The sequence below is a fragment of the Lutra lutra genome, chromosome 12 (assembly GCF_902655055.1).
Source record: "Lutra lutra chromosome 12, mLutLut1.2, whole genome shotgun sequence".
Classification (NCBI taxonomy): Eukaryota; Metazoa; Chordata; class Mammalia; order Carnivora; family Mustelidae; genus Lutra; species Lutra lutra.
This window is the reverse complement of record NC_062289.1, coordinates 14,867,523-14,885,951: the sequence shown is the minus strand read 5'-3', so window position 1 is coordinate 14,885,951 and position 18,429 is coordinate 14,867,523. Positions and strand designations below refer to the sequence as shown.

Genomic DNA, 18,429 nt, shown 5'->3' with positions numbered 1-18,429 from the left:
AGACTTTAAAGTGGTAATTAAGTAAAAATAAGGTCATTGGATGGGCCCTAATCAAATATAACTGGTGTCCTCACAAGAAGAAAAGAGTAGGGCGCAGACACACAGAAGATCATGTGAAGACACAGGGAGAAACCTCAGAAGACACCAACCCTCCAACACCTTGATCTTAGAATTACGGCCCCAGGATTGTGAAAAAATTACTTCATTTGTTCAAAATGCCCAGCCAGTGGGGCTGGATTACCTCAGTGCTAGTGACTAATATACTTGAGTAAACGTGAATAAATTGATACTAATTGATGTGGAGAACAAAGGCAAAAGAAATGCAGAAAAAAAATTAAATTTCCTTACAACTTGCAGCTCATTGACAGTACTGGAGATAGACAGAGTGATCTTCCTCCAGGAACTCAGCTGTCTCAGTGTGAATACTTTTGCTAGGGGCAGAAGGCAACATTAGCTTGACATTGCCCAAACCTCCAGGATCCTATAAGTCTACTTTAATGTAAAAAAAAAAAAAAAATCACTTTGGAAATGTCCATTTATCTTTACCCACCTCCCAAGATATATGTTAGCAATCATCCTCACAATGGATGACCCACTGATATACATCTGAAGGGTCTCATGACCAATGTTTTACTAGACAGTAGTAGATGATGGTATCTTAATAGCACCTAGCCCCTCCACGTCCTGAAAGCCCTGCTTCCAAATTCCTCAGAGACATACCTTATCCCTGACCCCTTCCCAACTTGAAAGTATATAATCAGTCACTCCTCACAATTCCAGGGCAACTCTTTCTGCCCACGGGTCCTGCCCCTGTGCTTTAATAAAACCACTTTTTTTTTTTTGGCACTGGAGATGTCTCAGGAATTCTTAACCTGTGGAATCTGATGCGATCTCCCAGTAGATGGTGTCAGAATTGAGTGAAGTTGTAGGATATCCAGCTGGTGTCAGAGCATTACTTATTAGTTTGGGGGGAACCCCTCACATGCTGGAATTGGGGGGGGGGGTCAGAATCTCTCCCCCGGCCCAATCAGAGCCCCAGCCAATCTTATGGGAACATCTGGAGCCAATTATCCCTTTAGAATTATCTAATTTGGGCCAAGACAGCCAGGCTTTATAGTCCCATAGAGATCAGATCAGTCATTAGCTATTGGACAGCCAGAGAAAGGGCATGATCTTGGGTTTCATACTGGTGTGTCACAAATTACCACAAACTCGTCAACTTAAAACATCACAAATTTATCATCTCAGTTTCCGTAGATCAGGAATCCAGGAATAACCTGACTGAATCCTTGGCTTAGTGTCTCACTGGGCTGAAATCAGGGCAATAGCCAGCGCTGCCATTCTTCTCTGGGGCTTGGTGGTTCTCTAAGCTCATTCGGGTTGACAGCAGAATTCATTTCCTTGCAACTGTATGACCAAGATCAAGTTCACTTGCTATCCATCAGCCAGAGACAGGTCTCAGGTCCTAGAGGCCATTCTCAGATCCTTGCCATGCGGCCGCACAGGCGGTTCACAGTGTAGACGTTTGCTTTCTTCCAGGCCAACCAACGCCCATCTCCGTGACTTCCAATTCCCCTCCAGTCAGCAACAGCGAGATATCCTATCACGTCTGTCATATAACGGCACCTACTCTAGAGAGAGATTATCCCATCACCTTCACAGGTCTGCCCACTCCCGGGAAGTGCCCTCTGCATGGGGATGGGTGACTCTCTGCAGCCTCGAGTCTCTGAGACAGCTGATAGTGGAAGGCTAGGCGCCAAGTCCCCTGCCGAAGAGGGGGACGGGGAAGCTCATCCCAAGGTGACTCATCGCGTGCTGCCTCTCTGTTTGGGGGAAGACTGTACTTTTCAGACTGCCTGCTGCCAGAGGCTTGCTTGGACTTGTTTTTCACAGTTTCTCTGCAGTTAAAATAATACTTCCTTCTGTAACACGTAAACCCTGAAACCTCAGCTCAGTACAATAAACGTTCACTTCTCACTGACGTTCAGCTGGCCTGGGGCTCTGGCAGGCAGCCATCCACATGCACTGATGAAAGACTAGGGCTCTCTCTGGCCAGGACCCGTCATCCCCTAGACAGCAGGGTTTCTGGTTCCAAGCAAGAGTAACAGAGAGAGAGAGGAGGTAGAGAAGACACCGGTGCCTGTGTGGAAGCGATGCATATCACTGCCACTCCTATTCCACCAGTGACAACTAGTCCTGGGGTCCCACCTGGAAACAAAGAGAGCCAGGCTATGCAGACCCCAGCCGGGCAGCCGCCTCCCACCGAGCATACACTGTGGAAGGCGAGCGGGACAGCTGGACAGCTGACTGCCTCCACCATGTTCTCTTTGTCCCATCCATGTCTGGGTCTGACACTTGTCCCTCTAGGGGCTTCAAGTCTTCAAGATTCATCTTCCCACCACCGTACTTGGGAGTTTCAACATCCCCCCTTGTTCTTTCCCTTTTTATAAATTCACCTTAGATATTCTCCTTCTAAATTCTGAAAACCCCAGGAGTCTGTCACAGTGAACCTGCCTCCCCGCCACCAAAAAAGCTCATGGTGTGGTCAGCACTGAGAATGACAGGGAAGAGGGACAGAATGGGTCACTGGTCTGTATTTGCCATTTGCGAGGAGGATGCTTCCTGTATAAGGAACACACCCTAATGAACATCTACTCCCTGTTGGGCAAGGTGGCAAAGCCGAAGGACAGCAGGACACCCAGTGCTTTGACGAGCTCTCCATGCACTGGGAAAGATGGACTTTTCAATATAATTACAAGGCATTGTGAACCCCATCAAAATGGAGGTTTATAAAGGCCTACAAGCACATGGGTGGGGCAGGGTCTACCTTCTACCTTTGCCCAGAGTAGTACAAGACTTCTCCTAAGAGGCAAAGTTCAAGCTGAAGTTGAACAGATAAAAGGGGAAGGAAGTACATTGCAGACCAAGAGTGAAATATCTGTCAAGTTACCACTGTGTGAAGAGTCACGAGCTGCCAGGGACCCAGATGCCCATCAACAGGTGCATAAATAACCCAAATGTGATATATACATAGGATGGAACACTAGTCAGCCTAAAAAGGCAGCAAACCCCGACACGTTACAACACGGATGAGCCTTATGCCCAGTGAAATAAGCTGGTCACAAGAGGACAAATATTGTGCGATTTCACTTAAATAAAATACCTAGAATAGGCAAATTTAGGGGACAGAGAGTGGATTCGAGTTACCAGGGGCCAGGAGAAGAGAGAACAGGGCTTTAATGTTCATGGGCACAGAGTTTCTGTTTGGGATGATGAAAAAGCTTAGAAAACAGGTAGCATCCATAGCTGCACAACACGGGGAATAGAATCAATGCCACTAAGTGACAGGCTTTAAAATGGCATACACTATTTGCATATTTTACCACCATTTTTTTTTAAGATGTGGTTGCGTAAAAGTGCATAAGGAAAGGGAAAAAGTTTCTTGATGATCTTTATTTTTAAACACTGAAAATCTAATTAAAGATCAATTCCGTTCCCTGCTACAGACCGCAGCTTCTTTTTTTCTATATCAAGAGGGGAAGGATTGAGCAGGAACCTCAGAAAGGGAGCCGCTCTCAGAAACTCATCTGCAGACCAGCTCCAGTACAATGTTGCCTTCCTTTTAGAGGGTTTACCATTTGAAGAGAAAAGCCCCGGGTGCTTCAACTATGACTTCCTTTTAAGTGTTCTTTTCATTAGGCAATAGTCCATTAAATGAGATTTAATTAAAGTTGATCTGATTGATGGACTAAGACCTCCTAGTCTCTTCAAAGACGACATAGCTTTGTGTCATTGATCCAAAAACCCTCACATTTTGGCAACCACATGGCAAAATGATTTATTTCCATGGTAAAAGCAGGCAATACTATTGATCCAAGGAAACATCCCTTCAGTCGTTCCTGGGTAGTAGGGGTTCTTAACTGTTATTAAATCAGCTGTTCATTGGCTGACACATCACAAACTGCAACTACACACACAAATCACAGGGCTGAACTTGAAAACCCGAACCTGTTTTTATGGCATTGTGGAACCTAGAAATGGGATTTCATTCTGCTGAGGTTATCACATGGAAATAAAAAAAATGCAAAACATCCTCCTTTAAAAAATAATAAATGGCATAAATCATCTCGACAGCTGACCATTCCACTGCACTATCCCAGTGAATTTTGCACTAACAAGAAGCTGAATTAGATTAATAACTGTGCATTCTCCTAAACACTTCAAGGAAATTAATTTAGTCCTTCATGTGTCTGAACGAAATGCTTTGGAAATATTAACTACCTGATTCTTATCACCAAAAAAAAATCTCCTTCACACATATTTGCACATGGGGGATTTTCTAAGCAATTCAAACTGATGGATTATATAATCTAAAAATGTAGTTTTCCTATTAAAAAGACAACTTGGAACTTGTTTATTTAGGTGGCAAGCAGCACTGACTTTTTTTTTTAAGTTGGATTATTTCTGGCTATAAAAATACAGGGAGGTCTCATTTCATACAAAGGATGCATCTCAGAAGACCTTGTGTAATTCGAACCTGCATAATTCAAGAATGATTTTCTCAAAGGAATAAATATAAAATAAGACAGATGTATTCTCAGAGCACATTTACAAGTTGTAACATATTTTGGCTTTAAACCCGCTTTTCCTGCTCCCGACGTTACATCTAATATTTCAGAATGTCATCTCCCACGTTAACTGCGCCATGTGTCATTGCGGTTGCTTCCCTTTCTTCTCGGCATCTTATCACATATAACTTCCCTTCAAAAGCTATTGATTTGGGGGCACATTTTTCAGTGTGAGCACTTTCGTCGCTATTTTATGAATACTTAAGTGACATTGTTATGGGTTGGAAAAATATTTTACATGATAATAACAGTGAGTGCTAAAATAATAGCATAATAGTAAAACAAAACAAAACAAAAACAGCTCACGTGTAGGAGTTCCGTTGCGCATAAAAAAACAGCAGGGTTTAGAGGATGCTACAAAGCCAGGTTGGTACTTCTGTTTGTCACCTAAAGTGGCAAGCCATGTTATAAAAGTGTAAACAAGCTTTGCAATATTCATTCTGCCCATCTGCTTTGAAATTACATGAGTCTTGACAATTTTTTCAAACATTTGATGGGACTGACGTATTTCTTTTTACCTTCGTATGTGAATTAAGATTTTTAGTGGTATTTTTTTTATATTCATGTTTTCAACTGCATAAACTCACCAGAGCTGCTTCTCCCTAGGGGGTAGGGGGAACAAAAGGTAGTGGGAAAGAGATATCGCAGAGAAGCCCAGGGTGGCCTGTGAACATATTCAGAAGATGGAAGGAGGATTTCATCTCATATCGTGTTCCCAAAGCAGGAATTGCAGCGCTCACACTCTCCAGAGACTAAAGCTCACTCAGAATCCATGTTCACCAGTAGCACCTTCCTCCTATACCTCTGAGAGGGGGTGTGGATTTAGGGTGGAAAAGAAGTCTGTGTTTGTTTTAGTCTCTGCTGCCCAACTGAGAGAGTAAAGTCCCTCCCTCTGGACTCAGTTTGCAGGGGGCAGCAAATGAACAAATGACAGTCATTCTCAACGGAGGGCAGTAGAACCAACAATCTAGGTATTAGGGGGCTTCCATGGTTTGAAAAAAACATATTATTCTTTCTTAAACGGAAAAGCAAAGATAGAGGTGCCACTAGAAGTAGAAATAGACTAGCTTAGTTTAAAAGACACTTACAATGTATTATTCCACTACTAAGAAATACACTTTCAGAAATTGTGGTGTACTTTTTCTCCTCCTTTTTTTTATGCCAATTTCTTCCATTATTACTATGACATATACCATTTTTTTATTCCACTTTAAAAAAACTTACTTAAAAGCATTTTTCATATCATTATTTCAAATCTCTCCAAAAGACAATTGGAATGGCTGATTCCTAACCCAACATTTGCCTGGTGCCTTCCATCGGTGAGCAGTAAGACTATTTTAGAAAATCAACATTGTAAATATATTATTCTCCAAGTGTAGAGAATATTCAGAATTTTTCTATTTTTCTAAAATTACAATATGATCTTTTTTTTTAAATTTAAGATTTATTTATTTATTTATTTATTTATTTGAGAAAAAGAGAGAGAGAGAGAGTCAGGGAGGAGCAGAGGAAGAAGGACAAGCAGACTCTACACTGAGTGCAGAGCCAATGAGGGGCTTGATCTGGTGACCCTGAGATCATGACCTGAGCCGAAATCAAGAGTCGGACACTTAACTGACTGAGCCACCCAGGTTCCCCTACAATATAATCTGTAAATTCTTAAATTAAGAAGTTTGTACACTGATTAATATTTTATCACTAAATTCTTGAATTGCCTATAATTTTCAGGCCCTGATGATTCAACTGCAACAAAATAACATCCCTGCCCTTATGTAATTTATATTCTAAAGGTTTGCCAAGATAGAGGGAAAAGCAGTGAAAAAAACAAATATCTACCAAATATATAAAACTTAGGTGGTAGGAAGGGTTATGGGGGAAAAAATAGTAAGGTACACGATGCCAGGAGCTGAAAAGACATTTGAGTAGATAGCTGAGGAAAATGAAGAAATTTATGGGCACAAGTATGTGGGAAGAATGTATTGCTGGTATATGGGACAATAGATGCAAATGCCCTGAGGCAGGGGTTTGCTTATAGTGTTAAAGGAATAGCAGGAAGGCCAGGAACAGTAGAAACGGCTGGAAGAGTGGGCATGAATGTTTTCAGGGAGAGTAGAGGTGGAGGGAAAGATTGTGTTGGGTGTTTTGAATTACTATAAGGATTTTGAGTTTTACTTTGAATGATAAGGAAGCCTTGTAAAGATTTTGAGCAGTTGACAGACATGATCAATCTTAAAATTTTTAAAATATCACTCTGGCTTCTGTGTTGAGAATAAATTGCAATGAGACAAGGAAGGAGCAGGGATGCCACTTAGGAGACTATTGCAAAAACCAGGGCACAATCATAGCCACTTGGCCCAGTGGTAGAGATGGTGAGACATGGTTAGATTCTGGATATATTTTTAAAAGAATTCCAGTAGGATTTGCTAATGGTTGCATGTGGAGTATGACAGGAAGAGAAGAATAAAGGTTTCTTGCCTGACAACTGGAAGAACAGATCACATTTTCTAAGATGAGGACAACTGTCTGAGGAGCAAGATCAAGAAAGGGTGAGAATCAGGACTTCAGTTTTAGACACATTCACTTTGAGATACCTATTAGGGTTCTGTATCAGTTAGATAGTGCTGAATCCCAAGCCACCTCTAAGCTCAATAGCTCATAGCACATGAAATGCACAATCCAGAAAAGAAAAAACAATGAAAAAAGATAAATTGGATGTCATTAAAATTAAAATCTTTTGCTGTTCAGAAATCAAAATGGCAAGACACAGGACAGGAGAAAACATACACAACACATATATATAACAAAGTACTTTTACCTAGAACATGTAAAGAACTCTTACAACTCAAAAATATGAGGACAAATTACACAATTTTATAAAGGGCACAAAATTTGAATAGACACTCACATAAATAAACAAACAAACAAACAAACAAACAAACAAATGATCAGTATACTGGGGATCTGCTCTAGCCAGACATACAAGAATGAATTTCCCAACTTGTCCTTGGGTTTCATATCTCTTCTGAGGCTTACATACATAGCTAATTAAATTTATTTTTCTGTCTTAATCTGTTGTATGTCAATTTCATCAATAGACCAGCCAAAAAAACATGGAAAAGTAGAAGAAAATTTTTTTCCTCCCCTACAGCCTCTGAGACCACAGAGTCTAGGCTGGTCTTATACTTCTCATAGCAATAGCAGAAGCACAAGAGACAATAAGTGAAAACACACACATACTCTTGAGGAGCAGGCATGGAACTTGCATGCCATGAATTCTGCCTCATCTATTGGCAAAGCAAGTGACACGGTTAAGCACAGGTTTAGCAGGGTTGGCAGGAAAGGTAAACCTTGCCTCTTTAGTGAAAGAAAATGTAAAATTTCATGGGCAAAGGCTATGGATATTAATGCAATCAACCTCACATCCAAGTGGAGATATCACAGGGCAGTTGGAGATGTGTATATGGAATTCAAAGGTCTAGGCTGAAGAAAAAAATGTGAAGGTTGTCAAAATAGGAGGGTATCTGATGTCACATGACTAGATGAATCACCTACAGAGTGAATTCTTTTTCTTTTTTATTTATTTCTTTTCAGCTTAACAATATTCATTGTTTTTGCACCACACCCAGTGCTCCATGCAATACATGCTCTCCCTAATACCCACCACCTTGTTCCCCCAACCTCCCACCCCCCACCCCTTCAAGACCCTCAGGTTGTTTCTCAGAGTCCACAGTCTCTCATGGTTCACCTTCCCTTCCAATTTCCCTCAACTCCCTTCTCCTCTCTATCTCCCCATGTCCTCCATGTTATTTGTTATGCTCCACAAATAGGTGAAACCATATGATAATTGATTTTCTCTGCTTGACTTATTTCACTCAGCATAATCTCTTCCAGTCCTGTCCATGTTGCTACAAAAGCTGGGTATTTATCCTTTCTGATAGAGGCATAATACTCCATAGTGTATATGGACCACATCTTTCTTATCCATTCGTCCGTTGAAGGGCATCTTGGTTCTTTCCACAGTTTGGCAACCATGGCCATTGCTGCTATAAACATTGGGGTACAGATGGCCCTTCTTTTCACTACATTACAGAGTGAATTCTGATGGATACGAAGACATTCAAGATTGGGGAGATGAAGAAGAACCAACCATGGATACTGAAATGGGGTGCTGGTGAGGGAGGTGATGAGTCGAGAGAGAATAGTATTCTAGAAGACAAGCTAAGAAAGTGTTTTAAAAGAGAGGAATGAATGATCGGTTGTGGAGCAAGGATTGCTTCATGAACTAAACAAAACTTTTTAACTGCTATCTGTTTCTTCTTGAGGAGTTAGGTAACTGGTGGGTAGATCGCTGTGCTGAACTAGGATGCAGTTAGAGTCTAATAAAGAAATCTGCCCCACCACACCCACTACACCTGCAGACACAGAAATGAACCGGTTAAGATTAGTTGACCCCAGCTGAAAACGAAATCTTTTGCTGTATTCATTCATTGATGGAGCCTGGGGTAATTTCCAATATTAGAGAGATCTCCATGTAACGAACACTTATTGGGGTCCTAGTTTTGTCAAACACTGAGCAAAGCAATGAGGCTGTAACAGAAAATAAGGTAAGTAGCTTTCCAGCTGTCATAGAGTTTACATTTCAATGGAGGAAACAGACAAAACATAAATGAGGAAACACACAAATTAGTAAGTAATTTCAGACAGTGGTGAGTGTTGTAATGATGATAAAGCAGGATAATGCTTAGAGAATGACCAGGGGAATTACTTCTGATCGTATGCTCGGTGAAGGCTTCTCTGAGGAGATGGCAATTGGCTAAGATCTGAATTACTCAAATTAGATAAATTTTCAGGGAGTTTCATTATAGCTCTTTGACCTTGCACCACTCTTGAACTGCTCTACAGAATGGGGAGCCCAGCGTCATCCCGTTGTCCTCTCCATGGCCTCCTGAGAGCTGTAAATAAAAAGGAAGAGCAAGGATATCACTTGACTGGCCATATCCCTCTGGCATCCTGCTATCAGAGAAGCGAAGGGAGGTGCTGGGTGATATATGGACCACATCTCCTCGAGACTCATCAACAAATCAGATGGTAGGAATCACTGGGATGAAGACACTGGCTCAGAGAGCCTGAAGAACTTACCCAAGGTCATCTGGTTAATAAGAGACAAAACCAGAATATGAGCAATGAGAATAGGAACCGAGGGCTGGCTGTTTCCAAAGACCACGTTCTTTCAACTAAATGACCCTGCCAGGGTGCCAAACCGGACATCAGAAAATACAAACCATTAAGAGATACAGGGCAGAACCAATTCATTTGTAAAAATTCTTCTAAGGGGGCAAGAGAGAGGGAAAGCGAGATCAATAATGCTGTGTTGTATTTTTAGTGATGGGCAGTGAGAACAGCACACAACAATTTATAGAAAAGGAAAGGAATTTGTATTCCCTGGGGCTGGGAAGTTGTTAGACATTAATAGCAAGAAAATTGTTAGGGAGATGACAGGAGGTAAAGGAAACGTCCTTGCTTTCTCCCCTGCAAAAACCTCACTGCAGGAAAAGTGGGAGAGAAAATAGGATTGAAATTTGAAGCAAATTTGGGGTAGGAAAAAAAAAAAAAAACACAGGAGGGAAAGATGAGAAAATTTGAAAGAAAACAATATGAAATGAAAGAATTTCAGAGTAAAAAAAAATAATGAAATAGAAGCTTACCTATTGTAAAAAGAGCAGAATGGCTAATTAACAAAGGGGATGAAAATGGCCTGCAGATAATATTTATCATCTTTCCCAGTTTTCCTGTGGCTTTATTTGTGCCCATCTGTCAGCTCAATCTTTTCCAAGTGTCTGCTGCCACAAACACAGGCCATTAATTTATTGAAAATATTACTGAAATTTAATTGCTTCTAGCCTTCTTATTGTTTCATTTTTAACTTAAAAAAAATGTGCCTATCTGTTTGCCTATTTGTGCTTTCATTTGACAAGTGCGGGTTATGCCCAGGCTCAGAAACATAGTCTTCCCAATCCAAATCAAAAAGAAAGCTTGGGAAACTTCCCTGTGGCCAGAAGCACACCCATCTAAAGTCTACCTCTTCACACACCCCTGGGGTGGGTCATCTAATGAACCTGAAACATCCTGACATAAACAAAGAAAGCAATGGCAATGTTGCATGTATTTGCCTTAGCAAAGAACATAGGTCAGTGGCTGGGTCTTTCTACAAACCCATCCAGCTGGCATTAACAAGGTCATCCGTTAGACTCCCCTAAGATCCATTTAGAGGATACCCATTTTCATTTCCAAAACAGGGACCAAGAAAACCTTTTTATCAACCCTGTGATAGACTAATCTGAGTCACCCCAATTGAAGCCACTAACAACTATCAAAGGAAGATAATTGCAACATTTTTAATGTGGTATCATCAGATTTTTAAATCGGGCATTGAGTACCTATGACCAGAGTTGTGAAAAAGCAGCCCTGCAAAGGGCCTGAGGCCCTGATTTGATTTCTTGGGCTTGCCTCCAGGCTTGCCCCCAAAGAACAGACAGCCCACCCAAAACCTCCAGTTTGTCAACTGCCTCTGGCCCCGGGAGGCATTGATCTGTGAGCCCATCCCCTCAAGGATTACCACCTCACACGCCCCCTCCACCCCCCAACCCCACCCACCCACTCACTCCCCCCCCCCCCCCGCCCCGCCCCTCCCTGGCTGGCTGGCTGCAGATGTGAGCTACCTGTGCTTTCCCAGTCCCTCCCCGGGATCTGGGTGGGAGAGCTCCCTCCTCCCAATGGGCACAATGCCTGTATCCCTGCTCATGCTGGGCAGCTACAGCCAGGCCATCACAGCCACTCTTTGGCTCCCAGTCACTTGCAGGCAGTCTGGTGTCTAAGACAGGGAGAGATTGAAGAAGCGAGCAGCTTTCGGAGCCTTTGTGGGGGAGGGGAAAAACTATTTTTCCCTCTATCCATCTTAGGTTCATTGGCTGAAGCCCTTGAATCAAACTGATAAAAGACAGATTAATAAGAGAACAACAACAACAACAACAACAAAACATTTAATTACGTGTGTATGCTTGGGAATTTCACAAAGAAATGAGACGCCCATAGGCAGCCAGTTGATGGAGGGTTATATACCACCTTAGGCTAAACAAAGGAAAAGGGGTTTGGGGCTTTTGGGTTGGGGAAGTAAGTCGTGGGAAGTTGACAAGTAAAAGTATGGTAAACAAGGGTGGTTTGGTATGGTTTGTTACACAGACTTTCGTGGGCACCTACTCCACGGATGAGAATTGTTAAAAGTTCTCTTCCTCCATTTGGCAACTGGTTAAGCGTGAGAAGACTCGAAGCAGGACTATACAGGATTCCAGATAACAGATGACTATGCCGGGGTTGGGGGTGGGCACTGAGCTAGGAACAGATGAGGAAGGCAAGGGGATGAAAAGGGACTGGGGCTGGGGAGGAGGTCATTGAAAATTAGTTTAAGTTTAGACATAATGAATTCAAGAAGGCGGTGGGACATCCAGGTTGAATATGTTCCATGGAAAGTAAAAATGTTAGACATGATCAGAAGTTACGTATTGACATTCATTTCCCTTGTGTTGAAGTGAGGGCTGGAGCTTAGAAATGAGTGAGAGAGCCAGATATGCAAATAGAGAATTAAAACTGAAGTATGAAATCCTGGTCAACACTGAGCATCAGGCACCTGGAGGAGGAAGAGAAGCCAGAAGAGGGGAGAGAAATTGCCAGAGATGAGACAGAGAGCCAGGGCCCCACAGGATTATAATATTTTAAACATGAGTGTGTTTATTTTCTAGGAACAAAATGCCATAAACTGAATGGCTTCAAACAACAGAAATTAATTGTTTCACAATTCTGAGGGCTAGAAGTCCAAAACCAAGGGCTCAGCAGGGCCATAATCTCTCTGAAGGCTGTAGGAGGGAATCCTTTCTTGCCTCTTCCTTCTGGTCATGACCTGCAACCTGTGGCGCTTCTCGGCTCACCTCTGTAGCACACCCATCTCTGTCTCCATCATCACCGGGCCTTCTCCCTGTGTGTTCTGTTTCTTTTCTCATAGGGACACTGGTCATTTTGGATTAGTGCCCAACCTAATGATCTCATTTCAACTTGATTACCTCTGCAAAGACCCTATTTTGAAATAAGTTCCCCTTCACAGGTAGCAGGGGTCAAGATTTCACATAACTTTTTGGAGGGACACAACCTGTAAAAATTAGCAATCTCAAAGGAGGGGAAAATGACTGGTATCCTGTGCTTTTAAGGAGGCATAAAATAACAGAGAGAGGGTCATTTTGAGAGCTGAGGAGTCGACATCACAGTAAAGTGGTAGTAACAAAAGTCAGCTTTCAACAGCAGAACAATAAAGTAAAAGAGGCAACAGGTATAGCCTGCAATTTAGAATGTGGCCAGAGAAAGCCGTAGGGTAGGCCTGGTAGCATGAAGAAACCAGTCTTCACTTATGGTGCCACTATGGCCCTGAGCACAGAAGTGCCTTTACCCGGATCCCTTCCATGTTACTCTATCATTTCCCTGCCTCAAAGTTCATGCACCCACAAACATCCCTTTCCCTGTCTGAAGGCCACCCTGGCTCATGTGTAGGGCCCAGATAACTAATGTGCCAGTGAGACATTGGGCCCTGGGACTCACCCACCACCACCTCCCCCCGACCCCTTTCATGGACGGATTTTTACTGACTCTGGTATTTAAAGGAAGACAGAAGATTTCCTAAGATTATTATATTTTTAAGGTTTAAACATGAGGACTATGTAATTAAGGCTCTACACTTTTAGACAGTAGGATGAGTCAACCCAAAAGTTCCTAGAGAGTGTTCAAGGAGGGGGGATCAGATGTACAAGCCCAAGCAGGGAAGTGTGGGGAGTGACTGAGGACCCAGACCAGGGCCATAAAGTAGGACCCAGCCTGAGGACGGAGACAGCAGCAGGATCCAGGCTATGAAGCAAGACCCATGCCCACAAGGTGGATACAGATTCTCCCCACAAAGGACCTCCTTCTAAGATGGGAGGATGGATTACAGCTTCCATTGCAGGGTCATCTGCCCTGGTTTTCCTCCTCTGGGACCTAATTTGTCATACGTCTTCCTTATTAAAAACAAAACAAAAAACCACAAACAATAACAACAACAACAACAACAGCCTTGCTGATACACTAGCCCCCAAATTGTGTTCATTCTCTCCGTGTAACATAAATGTGTGTTAACAAGGAACACATATCTGGTATATGCAGAAGACTCAAAAGTGAAGACCTTCAAGTTGGATCAAATCTTGCACAATGGTGGGCTCTGAAGGGATCCAGAATAAGCCACCATGGCCTAAAAATTGTTTTGAGCCAAAGGCATCTGGGTTCCTGAAATCCCTTATCTGCCTAAAAGCAGAGCTTCCCAAAAGAACTTAACTGTCATAAATCCCCTCCCCAGAGTGGCTCTTTCTCTTCTTAGAGAATAGAAGTTGGCATCACACCCAAGGAGGCATTGCCACAAAATCCTCCTATCTCCCAAATATTTTCCTAAGTGCCCATTTATCTTTCAAAAACTTCCGTTGTTTCTCCATAAGTGCATTCCCCACTTTATCCATTCCCCACTAAGAAGTCAGTTGTTTTCCCAGAAGTGTCCCTCTATCTCTCCCCATTCCCTGTTAAGATGGCCTATCAGCCCCAAATTCTGACTGCCTCCCTGAGCTGCGTGTCTCTGTGAACTTCCATGCATACATATGTAATTAAATCTGTTTATTCCTCTTGCTAATCTCTTTGTCAAGTTAATTTACAGGCCTTCGATGATTAAAGTTAAGAGGGTAGAGGAAAAGTTTTTCTTTCCTGAGAGTACTTTGGAAACATTTGCCCTGCAGACCATGATAAAAGAGAGTTGCTCTTGGCTCAGGTTGACTCCAAGGATAGAATTAAGTCAATTTAGGAAAAAGCTTGGGAACTGATACTCAGGGTTAATCAGATTTCCCCAGAAGGAAAGGACATATTACTACCACTCTTCTCCAAGACCTCGAGGCTCTCCCAATCATAAAGCAGCTCTCTGAACACGATGATCCATCAGCTGTCTTGGCTAACCAAACAATGATAGCCAGACCCTCAAAGATATCTAGATCCTATTCCCTGGAAGCTACAAATGTTACCATATATGGCAAAAGGGTTTTTGCAGATGTGATTAAGTTAAGGATTTTAAGGAGATTTTTCTGCATTATCTACACTTTTACATGGGCACCGAATGTACTAAGAATCCTTATAAGAGGGAGACACAGAGCAATTTGACTGTGGAAGAGGAAGAAGGTGAGGTGAGATTGACAACAGAGATTGGAGTAATGTAGCCTCAAGCAATGTAGCCTCAAGCTAAGAAATGCTTGCAACATCCAGAAGACAGAAGAGGCAAGGAACAAGTTCTCCCCCTGGACCCTCCAGAAGTAACTAGCCTGGCCAACACCAAGATTTTACTTTCATAAAACTCATTTCAGACTTCTGATCTCCAGGACTTTGAGAGAATATATCTGAGTTGTTTTATTTTTTATTGTTATTTATTTATTTATTTACTTACTTACTTTGAGAGAGAGAGAGAGTGAGAGTGGGGCTGGGGGAGGGGAGGCTGAGGGGCAGAGGGAGAGGAATAGAATCTTAAGCAGACACTGTGCTGAGCACAGAGCCTGACACAGGGCTCGATCTCACAACCCTGAGATCATGACCTAGCTGAAATCAAGAGTTGGACGCTTGGAACCTCTCTGACTACTCCTCTTTTCCAGAGTCTTGACTTGCCTTTCCTCCCAGTGAGGCTGCTGCCCCCAGCCCATGCATGATAATGGCGACAACTGAGGTACTGAACATTGGTTAAAAAACAAAACAAAACAAAAGAAACCTCTATGAGAATAAAACAAAAGAAGTCTATGAATTGCCAAATAGTCCAGGAGAAGTCCTCCTACAGTCCAAGGACCAGATTACAGCAGGAAATGCAGCCAGAAAGAATCACCTGGAAGGAAAAGCTACAATCTCAAATGAAACTACCTGCTGTACTTTTCAGTTGTTAAAGGAAGCAGGTATCAAAACTGCTTTCTGCAGAGAATGTGGGGAGACAGCTTTCACTGCACCCAAGTGTGAAATGATTCCAATTGAATGGGTTTGTAGAAGAATAGCAACTGGGTCTTTTCTCAAAAGAAATCCTGATGTCCAGGAGGGATGTAAGTCTTACCCACCTAGTGGAGCTGTTTTTCAAGGATGATGCCAATAGTGAGCCACAGTGGTCTGGGGAACAGCTAATTGCTGCAAAATTTTGCTTTGCTGGACTTGTTATAGGCCAGACTAAAGTCACACTACACAGGTTATTTTTTGTAGATTGGAGAAATCCTGGTTGCCCCAGAACTCTACACTGATTGATATTATGATGGAAAATATGTTGATGTAACCACCAAAGAAATTGTTCTTGCTGATGTTTTTGACAATGATTCCTGGAGATTCTGGCCATCAGGAGATCGAAGCCGACAGAAAGACACACAGTCACATCGTGACTTCAAGGAAGCAACGCCCGAAGGGCTCCAGATGGTGAAGACAAATTTTGAGTGGGCTGTAGAAAGAGTGGAGTTGCTTCTGAAATCAGAAAGTCTGTGTAGAGTTGTAATATCGATGGGCTCAACTTCTGATCTCAGTCACTGTGAAAAAAACAAGAAAGATTGTGGCAATTTGGGGGTTGCATGTGAACTTTGGGTAACATCTGCCTCTAAAGGACCACATGAAATTCTGAGGATAAAAGCAGAGGATGAGGGGGATGGCATTCCTACTGCATTTGTGGCAGAGGAAGGCAGAAGGTTTAGGACCAGCAATGTCTGGTAACACTGCATACCCCGTTATCAGCTGCCTCCACTTACTCCTGGGGAGCTCAGGATGTGTGGTCTTCTCTTCGACTACCCAGTGGTCTTGGCTGTTCAACCATATTTTCTCCAGAAGGATCAGTTCAGTTTGCTGCTCATGTATTGAGTACTAAATGTATTAAACAACCATTTGGTATGGGCTAAACTGCGAGCAAGGATATTCAACACATGGATTTCCTTGAAGCAGGCTGACAAGAAACACCTGATAGGGCAATTTATAAAACATTATTGCTTTGCGCATTTTTTAAAATAAAAACTATACATTTCTTGTTTAGTTTCAGAAAAAAAAATCAAGATGGAAAGTTTTCAAGTCAATCAAAGAAAACAATAAAATTTACTAGTGAGTTAAAAAAAAAAAGAGACAGTTGGACACTTAACCAACTAAGCCACATGGGCACCCCTATTTGAGTTGTTTTAAGTCTTCAAGTTTGTGGTAATTTTTTACAGCAGTAATAGGAAACTAATGCACAAATTAGCCTCATATTTGGAGGCCCCCAAAGTTAACTTAAATGAAACTCAGGCTCTCCCTATATGTGATCACTTAATCTTGTCTGTTTAAGTAAAATGACCCAAGTTTCCAGTTCTACCATCCTTGCTCTGGTGGAGTCTTCTCATTCTCCTTATCTCTCTCCGGTACATCCTACTTAATCCTTCTTCCCTTCCAATACAAGAAGATAGAAAATCTGTGTTCCACTCAGTTGAGAATGGAGATAGCAAACAGGGACAAGAAAGAGACAGAGTAAGTTGCTTTCAGGATGAATCCAGAGGGGGTGTTATTAGTAATTAAGGGCTTGCTGGTAAATGTTCTGGCACATTAGTAAAACTTTGGCAGGTTCACTACATCAGCTATTATATTAAACACCTTGTTTTATAATGTTCATAAAGAGGAGTGCCATTTAAACCTTGCCAAGACCTCTTCTGAGAAAGATTTGAGTTCTCAGATTTTTGGAAAAGGATTCTTCCAAATTTCTAGCAAAACAAATTAAAGAAGAAAACAGAGCTGCTCAGCTACTTGCCTTTTTTCTCTATTCACACCTTCTGATTGTACAAGTTTATGTAGAGGAGTCAGGAGTTAATGTCTTAGATCAGTCTCTGGCTCATATTAGCAATGGTTAAATGTTATATTTTTATTATTACTATTATTAAAATTATTTTCTCTAATGATTCTGAATTAGCTAAAGAATTACCCCCTTCTTTCCAAAAGATCCTTCAGGAATGTTAGAAAATCAAAAAGAGATGCACAAAGGTCAAACTGGGCTTTGCTTCTCTTTGGGAATTGCCTCCTGCTTGAAGAACAACTTTTTACATATGCATCTTGCATTAAAATGGGATTTTTCTTTCCTTCTCTCATCTAGGTGAGAATGAATAAATCTGTTGTCCTATCAGAAATACTTATATTGACCTCAGCTATAGATAACTCCAGACTCTTCTAAGTGATCTGTCTTGCCCAAAGACAGATCCATAAGACTTATTCCAACAAATATGATGGAAATCTGGATTTACCCAAAAATTCTAGAAGGAAAGCTCAAGGAACAGTGTTCCACTCTTGGTTGCATCCAGGATCAAGACTTACTGGGATATGTGAAAACCCAAGTGGTCTGGCCCCACTCTTTGAATTTGACCTCTCATGGGATGATGCTTTCCCATCTCTGGGCAGTACACCCCCACTTCTTCCTTGCCCACATTACTTTAGGATCTTCCCTCTCTCTACACACTCCCTTCCCCTTCCCTGAATTTCCCACCTCCAAGTCCACAGTAGGCTTCTCTGTGCCTTACCCATTTTCTTCTGAATGAAAAGAGTCTTGGAAAAAGGAAAAGGAAATAGTGCCAGAAAGTTGGGATTCATTTTTGAAAACTGTACATACATACTAAGTATAAAATCAAGGCCAGGAATAGAGTCACAATAGATCACAAGAATGATCTAACAT

General features: G+C 42.0%; 1 long non-coding RNA gene and 1 pseudogene across 1 annotated transcript in view; one reads left to right on the top strand and one right to left on the bottom strand.

Moving 5' to 3' along the window:
* Window positions 1-18,429, bottom strand: part of LOC125082563 (uncharacterized) — a 229,042-nt gene that overhangs the window by 144,990 nt on the left and 65,623 nt on the right. The window lies entirely within an intron of this gene.
* LOC125082561 (multifunctional protein ADE2-like) lies at window positions 15,418-16,783 on the top strand (annotated as a pseudogene).